Raw genomic sequence first — 17,941 nt, 5'->3', positions numbered from 1 at the left:
AAATGATCTTTTTCACCGGCTGAAACCTCTTTTGTTGAATTATTCCAAACTCTGACTTTAGAGCATTGTTAGAGCCTGCTGATGGGATGCTGGGACCCCACTGCGTGCTGGACGGTGTAGGAACGTACATCCCCAACGACCACCCACGGGGAGACCATGAGGCCAACAGAGAAGACAGTGGGGTTGGACATGATGTGGATTCAGCTCAAGAAGGTCACACAGTTATTACACTATTAGCACGGGAGGGTGGAGTCCTACTTCTGTCTGGAGAGAGGGAAGAGAGCCCATCCCCTGCTGAAAGCTGTGGGTGGACGTATTGCACTTGGCCAGCCAGAAGATTAAGGCAGGTCCCCTAATTTAACATTTCCCAATGGAAGGGAGGAAAAAAGCAATTCAGGGGGTGGAAAGAGCCCAGGTAAAACGCCAGCAGGAGAAAACAGGGTGGGTAGGAGAGGCTTCTAGCGGAGAGGAGCTGGGAGGAAGGCTTGTGGGGGGAGAGGAGGCTGCTGGCTGCACGAGCCACCGAGCGCTTCAAACACGGGGCAGAGATAAGTGGAGTCGCGGAGCAGGGTGGGAGGAGATGAAGGAAGCAGGCAGGAGAGAAGATTACAGGAGTGCAAGGAACAACAAAGAGGAGGAGAGAGGAGAAGGAAAAATTATGCAGGGCCTCGAAGGTCAAAAGAGTCAACTTCAAAAGGATTCCTTAAAAGACATAAAGCCAATGCCTTCATGTTCAATTATTTAGTTTTCACACAATTCTAAGTAATATATGGGGGCGGGGAGCGGGGGGGGGGGGGAGGTTGCCTCCCAACACTCAATTTGGCACAAAGGGACGATGAGAGAAGTCTGGGACTCTCCGCTTTCCTAATGGACCTGGACGGGGCCGGAGTCGGCGCTCCCCCCTTGCAAAGGATGCGGAGCAAAGGAGAGGAGGCTTTTCTGGTTCACGGGAGTGGGAGGGTGAGAGTGAGCAGGGCTTCTCCTTTGTGGAACTGAAAAACGTTAAAAAATTACTTGCTCAGCCCGAAACACGTTTCCCCTAAATTCTGGGCATCTGTTTAATTAAAAACACAGGAAATGTTGAGGCAAACAAATCACGCTGCCTGTGAAAGTCAGGACTTTCGCTTTGAAGATGCTGAAATGAAATGCTTCCATTCTTCACAATTCCTCTATTAATCTGACAAAACTGACCCACACGCAGGGTAGGCTTTTTGTCATCAAAAACTTCACTTTGTACTAAAACATATTTGGCTGAATTATCTCTCCCAACTGTACTTAAGGAAGCTAAAGCTAAGTACAAAGCTGAAAGAGCCGGCTCCTGTATCCTGGGGCGTTCAACCCATCAGCACAGTTAAAATCACTGACAAGCTATGGCAGGCTAATGCCAGTAAAATGGTACCCAACAGGAGGTTTGAAGCCAGCACAGTGAGCTCTACAATAAGTTCCAGTCCATTAAACACCAGGCTTAAGTAAAATATTACAGCGGGTCACGTTTTAAAGTGGACAGAATAGGTTAGGGAATCACTGAGGACCCATGAGGATGCTCTTGGAGGAGAATGGAAATTCTGCCGTACCCTTTTTCAGCTCCCTGCCCTAAACACCATCGTTTTCCTCCTGACTGTAGACGCTTCCTTCCACTCAACACAATTTTTTTCCACGTGCCTCTGCAGCAGCGGCGAGGGGGCTTGTGCCACCGAGACAAAGCCACGGTGATGTTACATCAAGCGTCTGCAGGGCTACCACGGTGCCCACCCGAGGAGATGACCAGCCACATCGGAAAGAAACCAGAAACAAAGCGACTTGGTGAAGGCCACGTAACGGGTCAGTAGCGGAGCAAAGAGCAGAAACCGTGTCCTCCAGTTTCTGCCCACTCAGATCCCAAGCGTTTCGTACTTTTCTCTGTTCAGCTTTGACCTTACGAGTTCCCTTAACCTTCTCCTGGCAGCTTCCTAATGGGCAAATAAATCTCTGGAGAGTATCTTAAATTCTTTTTTATCACAGACTGTATCAGTGTGATAATAAGATCAGCCTTCAGACTCCCCATTAAGTCACAGAAGGTGTGGTCATCAGTCATGCTTTTCCCAGCCTTAATTGCCAGACAGACACTTTAAGAGGAAAGTCCATCTAATGAGCCCAATCATTAAAACATCCCTGGTTCCTATTTGAGATGGAAAATTATATTACTCTAATAAGGGGGTTGCATCTTTGCCCCCCTATTCAATCATGTGGCATGGGGAAAGGTGAGACTTCTCTGCGAGTTTGCCTTGGATGTGTTTCATTTAAATACAGCCCTCTACTTCAGGCAAGAAAAACCCTTCACAGAAGGAGAAGTGGGTGGCTGGAGAAGATGGCGGCGACGCAGAGGTGAGCAAAGGGGTCACCATGGATGGGGGGGTCACCACTGACACCACAGATGCTCCTGAGGGCTGGCCAGGTGGAGATGGTGGAAGAGCCACCATCGTGGCCGTGCCAGGATGGAGAAGATGTGACATCTGGTGTGCTAAGGGCAAAGGCCATTATGGGAGGTATGAAGTGGGCTCTTCAATGGGACATCTCTTTCCTAAACAGTTTGCAAGAAAAGGCTTCATTTGGAGAAAGAATTGGCTATATTGGCCACCATCAGGAGCCTGCACCACTGGAAGAAGCAGTTGGGTAGTTGTCATGATCCTCGTCCCACAGAGAGGTGGGAAACTGAGGCGGGACAGCACACAAATTCAAAAGCCCTTGCATGGGTCAAGTCCAACTGAAGTCCCTAAAACAGGGCTCAGGCTAGAAGTCCTCTGCAGAGGGGTAATTCTCTCCTGCCTTGTCCAGTCCCAACAGAAATACCCACATTTCCCACTTCTCCATCTCCTACCGCTACTCATCATGGAAAGCTCCATCTAAGTTAAGCTCTGTTTAGGAGCTCAGCCTAGGTAAGATCAGCCCAAGTCCCCGGTGGTCTCCAACCATGATGGATGCCTTTGGCTACATGCCTACGTGCCCATCACTCCCGTAGGGAGGAGATGCCCCAATTGACCTGCTCCCACCACAAAGCATCAGCGGTGAGAGCTCCTCCGCAGGGAATCCCAGCGGGAAGCCCAGGCAAGCCTGAGTTACGAGCTCCACATCCAACGGCGGCTTTGCCAGGTGCTTGGAGCGCTGGTTCAGAGCGATCCCTAATAAAAACAACGAAGCACGGAAGGGTGTGTTACTTTTGGGTAATAATACATCTGAAAACTGCACGGTGAGGCAAAGACAACGCCACACCCTAAGCCACCCGAAGGGTGTGGGCATTATACAATGATTCGCCCACACCCAGAGCCTCCGACGACTATTAACATCCAGCCCCACGTAGGAATCGGTAAATACCATATCTCAAACCAGGAAACATTGACATTTTCCGTGCGCGCAAAAAAAAAAACCCTGAAGATGTGTCTTAACATGAACGTCATTCTGGGCAGACCTGCACCATCGCAGCGCACGGTGATTATTTTCTGCTGTTCTTCTGGAAGAAGCCAGGGCAAAGGCAATAGCAGTTATATTCTGAGTTTTATTAAGCATGGAGTTCTTAGTTTTCATCATTTCCCTCTTAAAAAAAAAACCCAAACAAAAAACAAACAGAGATGGTGGAAAAATCTAAATGTATAATTACATTTTGATAACTACAAAGTGATGCACGGTTCTTTATAGATAATAAAACGACAAGATCTCATCACACCCAGGTTTATTTTCGCAGCCGTAAATCTACTTCTGGTAAAGTCGCCGGGAAAAGATTTTACTATTGAGTAATAATGGAAACAACACTTATTAAAGGGAAATGGCAGCAAGAACTCATCCGATGTTGAAAGACAACACAGAAAATCAGTTTGTTATTACCAAATAGCAGAAATAACTCTTTTTTGCCAGCCCGAGATACCGGCAGCGAGACCAGTTGGTTATTAACAGAGATCCCACTTTTTTTTCCTAAACCACAGTGCAGTTGCCATGATGCTCATGAAAACAGCAATTAAAGATGCAGGTCTGGGGTTGCGCCTCCAGCCGCCAGCGTATCTCAGAGGAAAAACAAAAAAGCACCAAAATAATCATTTCTGAAGCCAGGAAATTCAAGTTGCTTTTCCAACCTAAATTCACCGGTTCATTAAAAAAAAAACAGATGAAGACTATGATAAATCTACCTTCCGGGTGATCCCAGGAAAAAGGCAGAGCTGATGCTACCGGCTTTGTGTCTGCGTGAAGGATGGAGCTAGTAGAGTTGCCATATACCTGCCTAAAACAGGGAGGCTGAAAGCCTTCCCGAGGGACAGGCGGTGCTACCGAGGAGGAATGCTTGTTGCAATATTAACGAGGGAGGAGACAGGACCGCCAGGGAGAAATGAAATATATCTTCCTGGCTGACACAGCGGGGACAGTTTGGATAGCTCAAGAACAAGGGGGTGACGCTGGACGTTGCTATTTGCCTTCAGGGCAGTCAATTGGGGCAGAACAGATGTTTGTGTGGATAAGAAAGTCCTGCTTGAATCCTGATTGTAGGCAGGAGAAAAGATGGATTTTAATTCTCCAGCTGTAGATCCAAGTAACAGGAGCAAAGCACAGCCCTACCAGCACACGTACAGGCAAGGAAATAAAAATACCCACTACTGTTTGCTGATGTTAGCTCGGAGCATCTTCAAATGAGACTAAGTTTCTACTGTGCAAGGTGCAGGGTTTATTATTATTTTTATTATTATTATTATTACTACTATTACTAATTGCAGTGACCATTCATACTGCACCCGTGTCTTATAGCTACAAGTGGGATGCTCATCCCCTTATAGGCACTGTATAAGCAAGACCAAAGAAGGAGCAATCCATCCCTAGATGCCTGTGCTCCAAATAAACAGCGGGAGAAAAAAAAAGATTACCTCGTTTGTACAGATGAGGAACAGAGATACTCGGTGATGTGCCGAAGGCCATGGAGGAAGCCCACGGTAGAGCCAAAATTTGGAGTTAGCTCTTCCAAATCCCAACTCACCACCTTATCTAGACGATCAGCTGGCTCCCACTAAGGCTCGGGTTTATCCTAAGACTAGAGGCAGCCTAAAGCTCGGAGGGGCTCCAGGTCGGGGCCACCACGTGGGCTTCCCATGCCAGGTGGTTGCCATGTGCTGAACCTCCTGCCCACATCCCGCGGTCGGTGGCACCAGCCCGGCAGCCGGCTGGCTCAGCCCATTGCCGGCAGCGTTTTGGCAGCTGGCAAAGCCAGAGGATTTTGGTTTGCACCGGGACAGCGTAAATCATCCAAAGGAGCTGGGATGGCAGGGTTTGGGCCGGTGGCATTGCTGGGAGCTCGGCATTCCCACAGCTCACCGGGGATTTTCACTGAACAAAAGCAAAATGATTCGGGCACGAAGGAAAAGTGGGTTTCCAGGGAGGGCTGGAGGAGAGCTCCCAAGGGAAAAACAGGGATAGTCAGAGAAACTGGGAATGACAGCTCGTTGCATCCAATACCCAGCCTGGCAGGGCGCTGGGAGAAGGAGAGGGCAGGGAGGGCTTTGCAGGCAACCAGGGCTGCTCAAAAAAGGTACCATCAGCAGCAAAGCAGGGCTTTTCAAAACATAAACAGTTTTGGGGAAGAAATGAGAACGGCGCGCGAGCTAAAAATAAGCAGCAGCAAGTGAAAAAAAGGATTAAAGGAGCCCGAAAGAAATAGCGAACAGCAAATTGCAGGGAATTGTTCAGCAAACAATAAAAGGCTCCTCGCCATCTCCCTGCAACAGGCAGGTGGCACTGGGAGAAAGCAACCCACGACAAATGATAGCTGCAAAAGGGGAGATGGAGTTTGGGGGGGGGGGGGGAGGCGGGAGAAAATTCAGACCTGGCAGATTTGTTAAGTGGTTATTTTCCTTCTGTCTTTGCAGAAGACAAAGGGGAGGTAAAGCTCCCCAAGACAGGGATTGTATTTCACTCCGCCGTCGAGAAGGCTTTCGAGTGTCTGCAGATAGCGGCAAGAAATGGTCCTAAAAAGATTAGAGCTCTTAAGGTAGGGCAAAATACTATATTCAGACAACACACTCGAGTTTTAATGACAGTGGGGAGAGAATTGAGTGAAGCATTGTCTGCTGCCTTTAGGAAACCGAAAACTTAATTTGAAACAGCACAGACTAGAGCTGGGCTTTTCTCACAAGAAAATCTTTATTCCTGCCCTTTAAGCATCACTTTTTATCCTTGACATATATTTTCCATTCACTGCTTTCCCACAACCAACGCAGGTTTAGGAAGGGTCTTCCATGTTTTTAGAGTGATTTGGGTAGCTTGCCTTTGAGCATCTCCCTGGCTGTAATGTATTTCTTCTCGCTGCATCCCTCTGTCAGGCTATTATCCGTGTTTACGGATACCCGGCTGAGGGATAAAGAAGCAAAGTGGCTTCCCACAGACGCACAGGGAATGTGCTGGAAAAGAAACTCACCCTGCGTTCCCCAAATCTCAATCCCCAGACCACCCCCTGCACCTCCTGCCTCCGTGATTCCCACCTTGGCTTGCTAAGCTGGGTGGGCCAATTCCCAGTGGAGGCAAACCAGCAGAGCTTCCATACAACCCATTTTATACTGGGACCGAGACCAAGCATCACGTTCAGTCTTAAATCATAGAATCACCGAATCATTTAGGTTGGAAAAGACCCTTAAGATCATCGAGTCCAGCCCTAAACCTAACACTGCCAAGTCCACCACTAAACCATGTCTTGACTGGATCGGGGATTTTGTGCCCCCCAAAAATGAGGCTGATTGCTATGGACCCCACAGTGCCCGATGTGCCCCATGGGGGTCACCAGGACCCCCCTGCGCCACTTGGCTTGAGACAAGGACAAAACAGGGCACTGCCTTGCTGCCAGCCTCGTGGCTGCATCCTCCGGGGCTGGGGGAACATCGCTCCGATGTTGCCCCCGCCCGATCCCTCCACCGGCAGGTGACACTGAGGTGGCTCCGCCATCCCCACCTCAGCTCCCGCGTCCCCCAGGAGGGGACTTTCGGCTGCAGGGACCCCCCTGACCTTGCCCAGGGCTCTGTTACTAAGAATAAAATGCAGAGGGCTGCGCTGCACCGGCGCGCAGTGGGATAATTGCAGGGAAGCGGCTGCTGTAGCCCAGCGACCGCGGTAATTGGGCACGGGCCATCCTGTAGCCAGGTTTCCCGTGCTATTATCCCCTTATTAATAGAAACCAAATCTACCTTTGCGGAGACAGCACTGCGAGCCTGGAAATTATGTGGTGCAAGGCTGCAGGGAGGCATCTGCGGCATCTTTGCAATAGCCTCAGCCCTTCGCCACCCAAGGGCCAGATCCTGGTGGGGTCCACGGGATGCTCCTGCCCAAGTCGTGACAAAATCCCAGCAGTCCCAACCCAAAGTCCCCTGTGGTCATTGGAAAGGCGAATGTTAAGACTCAGCCACACGGCGATCGCCCTCACGGAGGCAGGCGAGCGAGATTTGGTCTATTAACTAACTCATCCCAGCAGCATCCCTGCAAGGTACGGCAGGGAGTATTAATTTCATCTCCCAAGGAGGAAAACTGAAGGTCAAAAAGTCTTGAATTTCCCCTCGCCCACACGGATGGGGTAAGGCGGGGGCCACGAGCTGAGCATCCGTGGATTTAGGGCTGGGAAATAATGTGGAGCATCTCGGCTGGGACGCTCCTGCCTGGGCACCGCGGGGTGTCAAATATAAAAGATGAAGGTAAAAGCGACAGCATCATTTTAGGGGGAATCAACCCACGACTCCAGGGCTCTCCTTGCTGGAAGGTGTGAAAGCAAAGTGCTGGTTTCTGAGAAACACAAGGACAAGGTGAAAGTCTCCGTGGGGTCTTCCAGGACAGGACTTCTCGGTCAACACGGAAGCGTGGCTTTCCATGGCCAGGACTAGCGTGAGTCCCTCTCCCCATCCCTGTCTTGTTCCAGGCTAACTTCCCCTCTGAAGCTCAACTTGGAAACAGTCCCGGATAAAATGTGCCCCTGACCATGACTTTTTTTGTTGGGTAAGCAGAGATGAAGGCACAAGGTGTGAGCCAGTATTGAAGCTGGAAGGAAGATTAGGTACCTCCATCCAAAATGCAGTCAACAATGCAGAGAATAAGATCTGGTTTGGTACATTTATTTTTTAATGCAGATAAGAAATGCAGGTTTATGACGGTCTTCAGGACCATCTGAATCTCATCTCAAATTTGGGATTTGGTCTGAAACCTCCCCAGCGATGTTCACTTCCACCTCCCCTCCCAATTCATGCTAGGCAAAGCCTAGCAGATGGCCTCCTACAGTAACTATTTTAACCATCAACGTTGTTAATACTCTCAAGAGCGATGGAAAGAATTATCAGCCCATCGTATTTCCAAGCTTCCCCGTTTTTCTTCACCTCTTCTTCGCCCAGCTTTTAACGCTTCCCATTTCAACGGCAATTAATACCAGCCTTTCTGAAGATGAATCCTACAGGCTTGCAACCAAGTCCTCGCAGCCAAATCAGCACAGATGTGCTAGAGAGCGATGCAGATGGTTTCTCCTTCCCCTGAAACTCGAGACTTTGCTTCTGCTCTACGCTGCGGTGTTTTGCAGGCTGGGGATGTCAGGAGCACGTCCCTCCCCATATGGCAAGCGAGAAGTCTTCCCAGGAAGATTAAAGCAGAGAGAGGAGACCTGGGTTGCCTCCCGCATTTTTCAGCCCTTCTCCATCACTTTGTGCAAGCCTGGTGCTGTTAAGCAACTACGTAAGAGATGAAAAGCGTCGGGGAAAATAAATAATACATAAATGCTGAAGTGTGTTGCCAAGGCCACCTCCAGGATGGATCTGTACCCAGGCATGCTCCCCTCCAGACAGCTGCCTGCTCCTGCCCTGGAGAGATGTCACTGGGAGTGAAATGGAGCTCCTGGGCAAGACGTTGTTTCAGAGTGATGCATCGGAGAGCCTTGCAGGTGACAGAAACTGTAATTGCTGTGATTAAACTTCACCGGCCCATTTCACCCCCGTGAAACCCAGCTTTGCTGCTGATTTCAGCAGAAGCAGGATCGATGTCCCTACCAGAGAAGAGGTCGGGAGTGCTAGGGAGACCTCTCCCCAAAGCATGAGCAAAGCCCCACTGCCTGAGCAGAGGGTCTTGTACCCCTGGGGCCTCATGGATGCTCTGGCTTCCATGAGGACCTGAACGATGTTCTCCATCATCCCCAAAAGCAGTCCAGACCAGGTGCAGGGAGCCAGCAGCCTGACAAAAAGGGGTCTGAGACCCAGTGTGAGATGCTACAGATCACTTCTTGGGGTTCAGGGCGGCAGTGTCTTGTGCCCAGAGGCTGCAGAGACCCTGAGGGAGCTACGCTGCACCCCACCAGCTCCATCCCCACGTCCTTATTTCAGCAGCAGCTTGGCCACATCTGCCTCTATTTTTCTCAGCAAACCCCTGAGAGCTCGACGGCTCCGTAGCAGTAAGAGAGAACGTATTGGTCACTTCAAATACATGACAGGAATGTGAAATAAAAGGTACCCAGTGTGGCTGGATGCAGCCACGACCGTGATGGGAGCTGCCCAGTCTCGTGGCGTGGAGAGCCAGCTGTGCCAGCAGCCCACTGGAAGCGGTCCTCTCCCCGCTTTGTCCTTTCCATGGATTAGGAGATGAGGCATCACCCCTGGAGCGGGATGCCTGTCCTCCGGCGATGATACAGGAGCATCCAACCCTGATGCACAAGGACACCGGGAGGTGCCCGGGGTGCTGGGAGGTGATGGTGAAGAGCGTGGTCCTTGGGGTGGCTGCTTCCAACCTTGCTGTGACGGACAAGTCACGACACCCCCCCTGCCTCACTGCCCTTGCCTGGAAAACAGCCGAAACATCCCCCGCAAAGCACTTTGCAACCCACTAACCCCCCTCTCCTCTCCTGTGCCTGCTGCAGAGGGCAGCTGGAGGGGCTCAGGAGACACAGCACACAGCAGAGCACACAGGGATGCTGCAGGGACTCCTAAAATGAAATGCACCCAGATAGTCTAACGCCTCTGCAAAAAACCCCGCGTCTGCTAGGATCAGAACCGGCTACAAAGCTTGAAGATTTTGCTTGAGAAATATTAGTTATAGCTGTGTACATGTATTTGCCTTATTAGTTTTCTCTAGTGGGAGATTATAAAGCGACCGGGAAAAGAGGGGAAAAATACTCTCCTCATTTAGCGCAAAAATGTAGGTAACAATTATTAGGCAATAATTGATTCGTCCGATACTTTATTAACTGGAGTTTGGGTGTGCAAGTGACAGGCTCTGCAGCGAGCCTTTCATGTGACACGTTATTAAAGGGTCTTTTTCTGGCTCCGAAAGGCAGTGGCTGGCAGATCAAAGGTCAGACATTTCAAGGAGTAAATTGGTTTAATGTGGCTGCAGATAGCCTCACGAAAACCTAATAAATATGCAGTGAAATGTAAGGAGAGAAAATTGTGGACAAGAGAGACAATTACTTTGAAACCAGGATAAGAGCAGCGCGGGCTCAAATTAATCAGTGTAGGGGCTCCTTCTCTCTGCCTCAGGATTTAGTATTCAGAGCAAGAGCTCGGCTGCTGGTGGGATGTGCTGGGGGGTGGGCACTGGTACCCGACGCCAAAACCTGCCGGGGGAGATGCTCAACCCGGAGCCGCAGCCGGGATGGTGGTGTGAACCACCACGGCTTTCCAGGTACACCGGGAAGCCACCCGTGACCCACAGCAAAGGATGTTCATGAGCACCACGGGATTTTGTGGTGGCTGGTGAAGAGATTATCCCTCCACGGCTGAATCCCGCGGGGAGCCCTTGGTGTGACCGAGCGGGCTCACGGCGGCACTGTGACACCAGCAGACAGCGACTCACGGCCCAAACCCCATGAACAGAGAGGGGTTTAATTGTAAGAATTGATGCTTTTAGCTCATCTCCTTCTTTTTCACTTGATTTCGTGACTTTTTTTAGAAGCGTACCTCACTTGTTTTTAAACTCCAGGCAACGATGTCTGGATACTTTCGGGGTTTTGTTTGCATTTCTTGAAATGCATTAACTCAAACGACCTCCAAACGCTTGCAAGGCAGGATTTCTTTGCTAAAAAGTCACAGCTTCACTCCTTTTAATTAAAGGTGAGAAAACACCCACTCCAGTTCTGTAATCTGGAAAGGGACTTCCTGCACGAAAACAAAGCGCGATATTCCCAGTATGGCTGGAAACGGGAGCGGAGGAAACAAATCTATAAAACAAAACAGCCGGTCCCCCTTGGAGAAGCAGATAAGGCCACAACCTCTTTGTATTCCCTTTGCAGGTCACTTTTCCCAGCTGAGTCACCGTGCTCCGGCACGATTTATCATGGCCCCACCAGATAGCCCGAGAAGGATCAGGCGGCACAATCTGCCTGCGATTCAGCCAAGCCAAGCCTTGCTGCTCACCCACATGGGGACTTTCTGCAAGCATGAAAAAGTTGGGACCCAAGGGCTAAACTGCTCCATCAGCCGTGTTGTCCCATAGGCTGGACCACCAGGGATGAATGAGATCCCTCTGCCCACCATGTCCCCGTTGGTGGCTTGTCGCCGGCTGTGTCCCTCTGCCCATGATGGAGTTGCAGCATCATGGAGCACTGCCACCTCCCTGGCGAGGAAACCTCGGGAGAAGCTTTGGGGATGGGGCAGAGGGGGACAGCTGGTGCCACCCGTGCCCTGCTGGCCACGGGACACTTCAAGGAGAACCCACGCTTCAAGGAGAACCACACACTTCATGGGTCACCCACAAGGAGAACTGATGGGGCATGGACCTCCGCACTGGCAAACCCACGCAGGCAGCTCTTGCCCTGAGTTATTTGTGCATATATTGTTCTGCCATAAATCAGGAGCCCTGACAGTGTAATTTGTATCTGGGGAACTTGGAGCAATTACAAAATCAGCCCAAACGCTATTTGTTTCACAAGATTTTGCCCTTAGTTAGCACTGTCGTTCTGCTTTAATTACACTGTAATTAATTGCAGCAAAACTGTTTGGAAAGTGCATGCGCACGGTGGAAAGGCTGGGATATTGCAACCTGCTTACTCCTCTGCAGCCACCGCTGTAAAATCTCTGACTCTCTTTTGCTGTAACACTTGGCATTCATTTTTCCACCCTATATCCAGAGCATCTCCAAGTCCTCTCAAAAAAAGACCAAGGCCCATGGAAGGTGACTACTGACTTATTTTACATCAGGGAAATTAAGGCGCAGAGGAGCCAGTCTCTTTAATTTCTCTTCAGACAGGACTAAGAGGGCAGAAGTTGCCAGAAGTGAACCAAGCTTGGGCCTGGATGTAAATCACCACCTTTTTCTCTGCCCTGGGCTGCTCAGATGTTCTCATGTTCCCTTGCAGCTCCCAAAGCCACCTAGCACCTTGAAGGGGCTGGGACCTGTCCATGGAGAAGGCTGTCTCATCCAACACCTCCCTAAAGACAGAGGCAGCGAGACCTGCCCACGGCACAGGGACCTGATGATAAAGGAAAGCAAATCTGACCCATTTCTTTTGCAATCTGTCCCCTTCTAGTATTTCCAGCGTCTAGCCGTGGCACGGAGGCATTAATCCCGGCTGAGGTGGACTTGCAGAGTCCCCTTTCAGCTGGTGTTCAGTCTCTCGGCGCAGGCTATAAAAGCAGCCGTAACGCAATCGCTGGGCAGCCGCTAGGAAACGAGAAGCCGCCAAATGCATCTGAGGCTGCCTCGAGTTTCATCCCCTTGACCGATTATTCCTATGCAAGAAAGGCAGCTGCACCAGAAGTCTGCAGCCCTGCAAGGCCGGGGAGAAGGTCTGGAGGGGACACGGCAGTCAGGAGACAGGGATTAGCCGGTGTGACTCATCTCCTCTCGCACACCACCAGCAAGCAGCCAGGGCAACGACTTGCTGGTAGGGCAGGAGAGGAAATTTCCCATTTTGAAATTGCTCAACATTGATAATAAATATGTTCCCAGCTAAATACCTTGCAGAAAAAATATGCTGCTTACTTTTCTTTCCTCTTTGCTGTTTTCTTTTTTCACCCTCTCCTCTCCTCTCCTCTCCTCTCCTCTCCTCTCCTCTCCTCTCCTCTCCTCTCCTCTCCTCTCCTCTCCTCTCCTCTCCTCTCCTCTCCTCTCCTCTCCTCTCCTCTCCTCTCCTCTCCTCTCCTCTCCTCTCCTCTCCTCTCCTCTCCTCTCCTCTCCTCTCCCCTCTCCTCTCCTCTCCTCTCCTCTCCTCTCCCCTCTCCTCTCCTCTCCTCTCCTCTCCCCTCTCCTCTCCCCTCCCCTCTCCTCTCCCCTCTCCTCTCCTCTCCCCTCTCCTCTCCCCTCCTCTCCCTCTCCCTCTCCCCTCCTCCAATTTCCTCCTGGGAGGCCATCAAACCTTCTCACCTCCATTTTGCTGGTAGCAGACGGAACAACTTGCCCCAAACCACAGGAGAACAGTGATAGAGAACAGGAACAGTGAGGAGAACACGACAGATCACCGGCTGGTCACCCAATGATGCGCCCAGACCCCATATGTTCCTGGAGGCACCACCAGCCGCTGGATCACTCCCCAGCAGCACAGAGCCACAGCCACGGGGGGGAGAAGGACCCAAATTCTGCATCAAGGCAGCAGTCCCAGCACAGGGGGCTGTGAAGCCACCTCTCCGGCTGCCCGCCTGACACCGTGGTGCGACACGGCGTAAGGAAAGCCCATGGCAGAGGTGAGGATGCATCTGCTTTGAGGAGCTCATGAGCTCATGGAAGACAGGAGCCAGCCAGGGATGGGGCAGGCAGCGGCGGGGGGGGGGGGTCCAAAGGCAGCAGCAAAACGATTGGGATTATCCCAGCAGCAGTAACCCCGGAAGATCCAGCTGATCTAAGAGACCTCCCAGACACATGCCTAGAGAGCCAGGGGTTTGGCAGAGGATCTGCTCCATCAGCTTCAACTCACCTTGGCAAAAGGTGCCCAGATACCATGGTGACGGGCTCAGCGGGGATAAACACCGAACATGGGTGTGGGTTGTTTGCATACTTAGGAAGCTGGCTGGTCTCCATCCCTCCACCCTGCCTCCTCCCAGCGGTGCCAGGATCTCTCTCCAAAGTGGTCTCCTACCTCCTCCTGGGCTGGCTCATCCGCGGGCAACACGGAGGCACTTCCCAAACTGGTTCCCTGTTAGGCAGGGCAGGGTGGGGGACGGCGACGCCGGGGTTGCTGCCTCTCCCCGCACCCTGGGAGGTGGAAGTCATTTGACGGTCCCAACATCCACGTGCCTGCCCGGACCCACACGGAGACGGCGCAGAGCCTTCATGGTGTGGGACATCCCCTCTTCCTCCTCCTCTTCTGCAGCTGCCAAGCACATCGAGCCCCTCGCAAAACCACCGTCACGGATGTGGCATCCTTCCCCCTCCCCCCAAAAAGTACTCACGACCACCACGCACCCATTCCTTAGGGGCAAGGACATCTTTCTGAGGGACAAGGAACAAAGCGATCCAACAGCAGCGAGAAATAAATCTATAATTAAGGCAAGCTGCTCACATGAGCGATACTTGAAAATTATGCAGACCTGTGAGCAACGTTGCCATCGGGCGCGCGGCTTCTCTCAGGCTTCCAGTAAGGAATAAAAAAGCTCTGACTAATATAAAGAGGCCTCCAAATCATTCTTGGCAGAAGCATCCCAGCCCCGGATCCCCTCCCTCTATTCATTGCTAAAGCTCTCAGCCAAAGGAAAATAAACCGTGCAGCTACCTCGCTGACCCGACCCGCAGCGTGGTGTTGCTGGGTGCCAAAGCGCACAGCTGCCCCTTCTGCACCATTATATACTAATACAACAGTGTATAATATATATACATTATACATTATAGAAATTTATATACTATACCCGGCGTGATGCTGCCTTCCATCCCCATCCTGCCGGGAGGGCAGGGGCATGAGCAGCGGCAGGGATGAGCCCTCCCATCGCTGCCCCCTTTGCTAGGATCATCCGCACACACCTGGTAATACCGCGTTTTGGTGCGGTCTGAGATCCTTCACCTTTCCTAATTGCTTCCAAATTTATAAAACCATTCCACCGGTGACAATTAATGGGAATCTGACCAGGACTACGAACTGGGGAGGGAAGACTTCAGTGTTTTGAAACTATTTTAATAGCTTGCTATTTAATTAAAAGCAATAGCTCTGAAATTATGTCAGTGAAACTTGCCACTTACTTATTAATTAGAGGAGGAATTTCAAAGGAGGCTAAGGGAGTTAGGGGCCGGACAGCCCCAGGCTCGCCGGAAAATCCCAGGTTCGTACGGCTAATGCTTGCTCAGCGCTCAAACATGCCGGGTCTGACTCCGTATTGCCTGGCACCTGAAGTAAACAGCGTCAAGCACAAGTGTAAAGTGGGTGTTAAATCCTGCCTGCTCCAGAGCACGGGTTTGAAATGTCCTTTTTGCGGTGGTGGGAGTGATGGAAGGCATTGGAAGACCGGGGAAAGACGGCAAAGCATCTCATCCACCTTTCCAAGAGTTATTTGCTGGGCTGTCCCGGGGTGGATACACCAGGATACACGTTGAGAAGCCCGCAAAAGGTTTGCTCTCCAGTGTGGGGTGTTGGAGGCGTTGAAGGCAGCAAGGGCTGGCCGTGCCCACGGCATCCGCTCCCTGCGACCGGGATACGGATAGACCCAGCTGCCTTTGCTGCTCCCAACCTCCAGTTCATCCCAGGAGGAGAAACCTCTATCCGATCCCACTTCCACCAAGCAGAAAGGAGGGCAAAGTCCCACTCGGTCTCATTCCTCCAAATATTGTACCTGGGTGAACCGGAAGATGGCTGCCACATCCCCTTTTCAAGGGCAGAACAAGCTGCAGGTCCCCGCATGACCGTGCCAAGTCTTTCCATCCACCCGACACGCTCCGGAAAGCAACGCCGGGATGGCCAAGCTCCGGTTCCTCCTCTGCTGAGCACATTCCTCCCCTCCTGTTTTCATTCAGCCCAACCTTAAACAAAACCATGGCTGTTGTTTTTATCGGCGACGCAGCTCTGGGAATTACCTGCGCAGGATCAGGGGAGCTGGAGAGGGGGTTTGTGCTGCTGAAATAGCACTGAATCTCAAGGAGCTGTTAAAAATATTAAAGCTTAACTGCGTATAACACACCATCCTGCTGCGTCCCATTTGCTAGTAAAGAAGCAAAAAGTTCCAGAGAGAGACTGAGATTTAAACCCAAACTCCCAGTAGGGGGTCTCCAGATAAAGCACCTCCGTTTTCCCCGTGCGATCCCCGCTTACGGCACGGGCAGTGCCGAGCAGGTCGGCTTGAGCCGGGCTTAACCCTGCACCGAGCAGCAGCCTCATCCCAACCACGCTTCCCAGCCTGTCTTTAATCGCGATTTCTCTGCCAGCATTAAATCTGCTGAGCCGCTTTAACTATTTAAGAGGAGAGCGGGGTTTTTTCCACAAGTTTTCTGCAAAGAACAACCGAAACAAAAATTACTTTAAAACAAATATTAGTAAGTATTAAAAATACAGAACGGAACATATATTTTATTCTACTCTATTATATTATAAATATGAATCATCTGCCTCATCAGAGCCCTTCTGCCTACCCAGCAGGAGATGTTACCAGGTGTGTTTTTGCACTGATATTTCCTATCTCAAACAAACAAGCAAACAACTAAGCCGGACTTACAGAAAAACCCCAGCAACTTGAGAAGTTGTATCGTACAGGTGTTGATACACAGCCAAAATCTCCGGGCTTGGTAAAGATTCAAGATACCAAGCAAGGAAATCAGAAAGAGAATCACAGGTTCGAGTTCAACCAGCAATTAAAAACGCATGTAAATAGCAATAGATTAGTACAGAGGATCGCTACGACACACTGAAGATTTCTAACACGAACACGATTAGCCTCCGAGCATGAAATTCAAGCGCCTTCCCCTCCCCTCAATAAACCGCAAAAGCCCTGAAAGGGGAAAAAAAAATTAAAGATCTCGTATTTTGGAAGTTGAAAGTACAGCATCCGACCCACCTTCCCCGCTCCAGGTGCCGACCCTCGTCCTCCCCTTGCCTGCCTTGGCTGCACGGGGAATCCGGCAGCGTCGCTCCCGGGGTGTCTGCAGCCGAGCGGAGATTGTCATTGATTTGTGTGCGGAAAGTTAAGCCTTTCTAGGAGCGGTTAGGAGATTTCACTCCCACCACTCCCTCTAAACCAAAAGTATTTGGCACGGAGCCCTCCTCGTCCACCTGTACTATTAAGGTCTAAACAACACGCGGGACACGGACCGATTTTACCGGGATCTTTTCATGTTTCCTTTTTAAATAATCACACAAAGTTCTTTGGAAAGAAAAACTTGGGGTTTTGTGGTGTTTTTTTTTTTAAATCTCTTCTTTTTAAAAGCAGATTTATCGCATCCTTTTTGTTTTCTACTCGGTGGGCCAAACCTTTCCCTGGTGTAACCGGTGACCCCTGACCATGTGCTGATTTGCCCCCGCAGAGGTGACCCTGTGGGTGACTTTCCTACCGATCTGCTCTGCTTCCCCTGCAAACCGTGCACCCGTTTGGCTGAGACAAGGTAAATCTGGGGGGGATGAAAACCTCTTTTGGAAAAGCACTGGATATAATTCAACTAAAAAAAATCAGGTTTTGCGCATGAACGACCCAAGCGAGCAAGAAGATGGAGGCAAGGCATCTTCAAAGGGGGGTTTGCTTACCCAAGTCTCCAGTCGCTGTGTTGTCCAGGTGACAAGACCCCAAATTGGGTACCCGATCCAAGGAACGAGTGACTTTGAAAACCCTTCCCAAGTGCCCAGCGTGGGGCTTCAAAGCCCCCCTGGCACCCAGATTTGAAAGCCACCTCCTGGCCACCTCAGCTGCACCCATGCAGCCAACGACCCCATCCCACGGGGATGTCCCCGGCAGAGGAGTCACCCCGCCGGAGCCCAGCTCAGCAGAGTGTGCCGCCTCCGCGAGCAGCCTAACCTGGCTAAGCCTGGCTCGCTGGCATGCGCGCAACCCCAAAGGGTTGGCCATCGTGTTGAGTG

At 51.0% G+C, this 17,941-nt stretch overlaps 1 protein-coding gene across 1 annotated transcript in view; it reads right to left on the bottom strand.

Moving 5' to 3' along the window:
• Positions 1–17,669, bottom strand: part of LOC143172115 (zinc finger and BTB domain-containing protein 7C-like) — a 45,980-nt gene extending 28,311 nt beyond the window's left edge. The window contains exon 1 of the mRNA XM_076361374.1: positions 17,612–17,669. The gene's annotated coding sequence lies outside the window, so the exon portion shown is untranslated. The remainder of the gene's footprint in view (positions 1–17,611) is intronic.
• Between the last annotated feature and the right edge of the window lie 272 nt (positions 17,670–17,941).

The sequence above is a fragment of the Aptenodytes patagonicus genome, chromosome W (assembly GCF_965638725.1).
Source record: "Aptenodytes patagonicus chromosome W, bAptPat1.pri.cur, whole genome shotgun sequence".
In the NCBI taxonomy this organism is placed as follows: Eukaryota; Metazoa; Chordata; class Aves; order Sphenisciformes; family Spheniscidae; genus Aptenodytes; species Aptenodytes patagonicus.
Note: the sequence above shows the minus strand (reverse complement) of the source record. Positions and strands in the feature narration are given on the sequence as shown.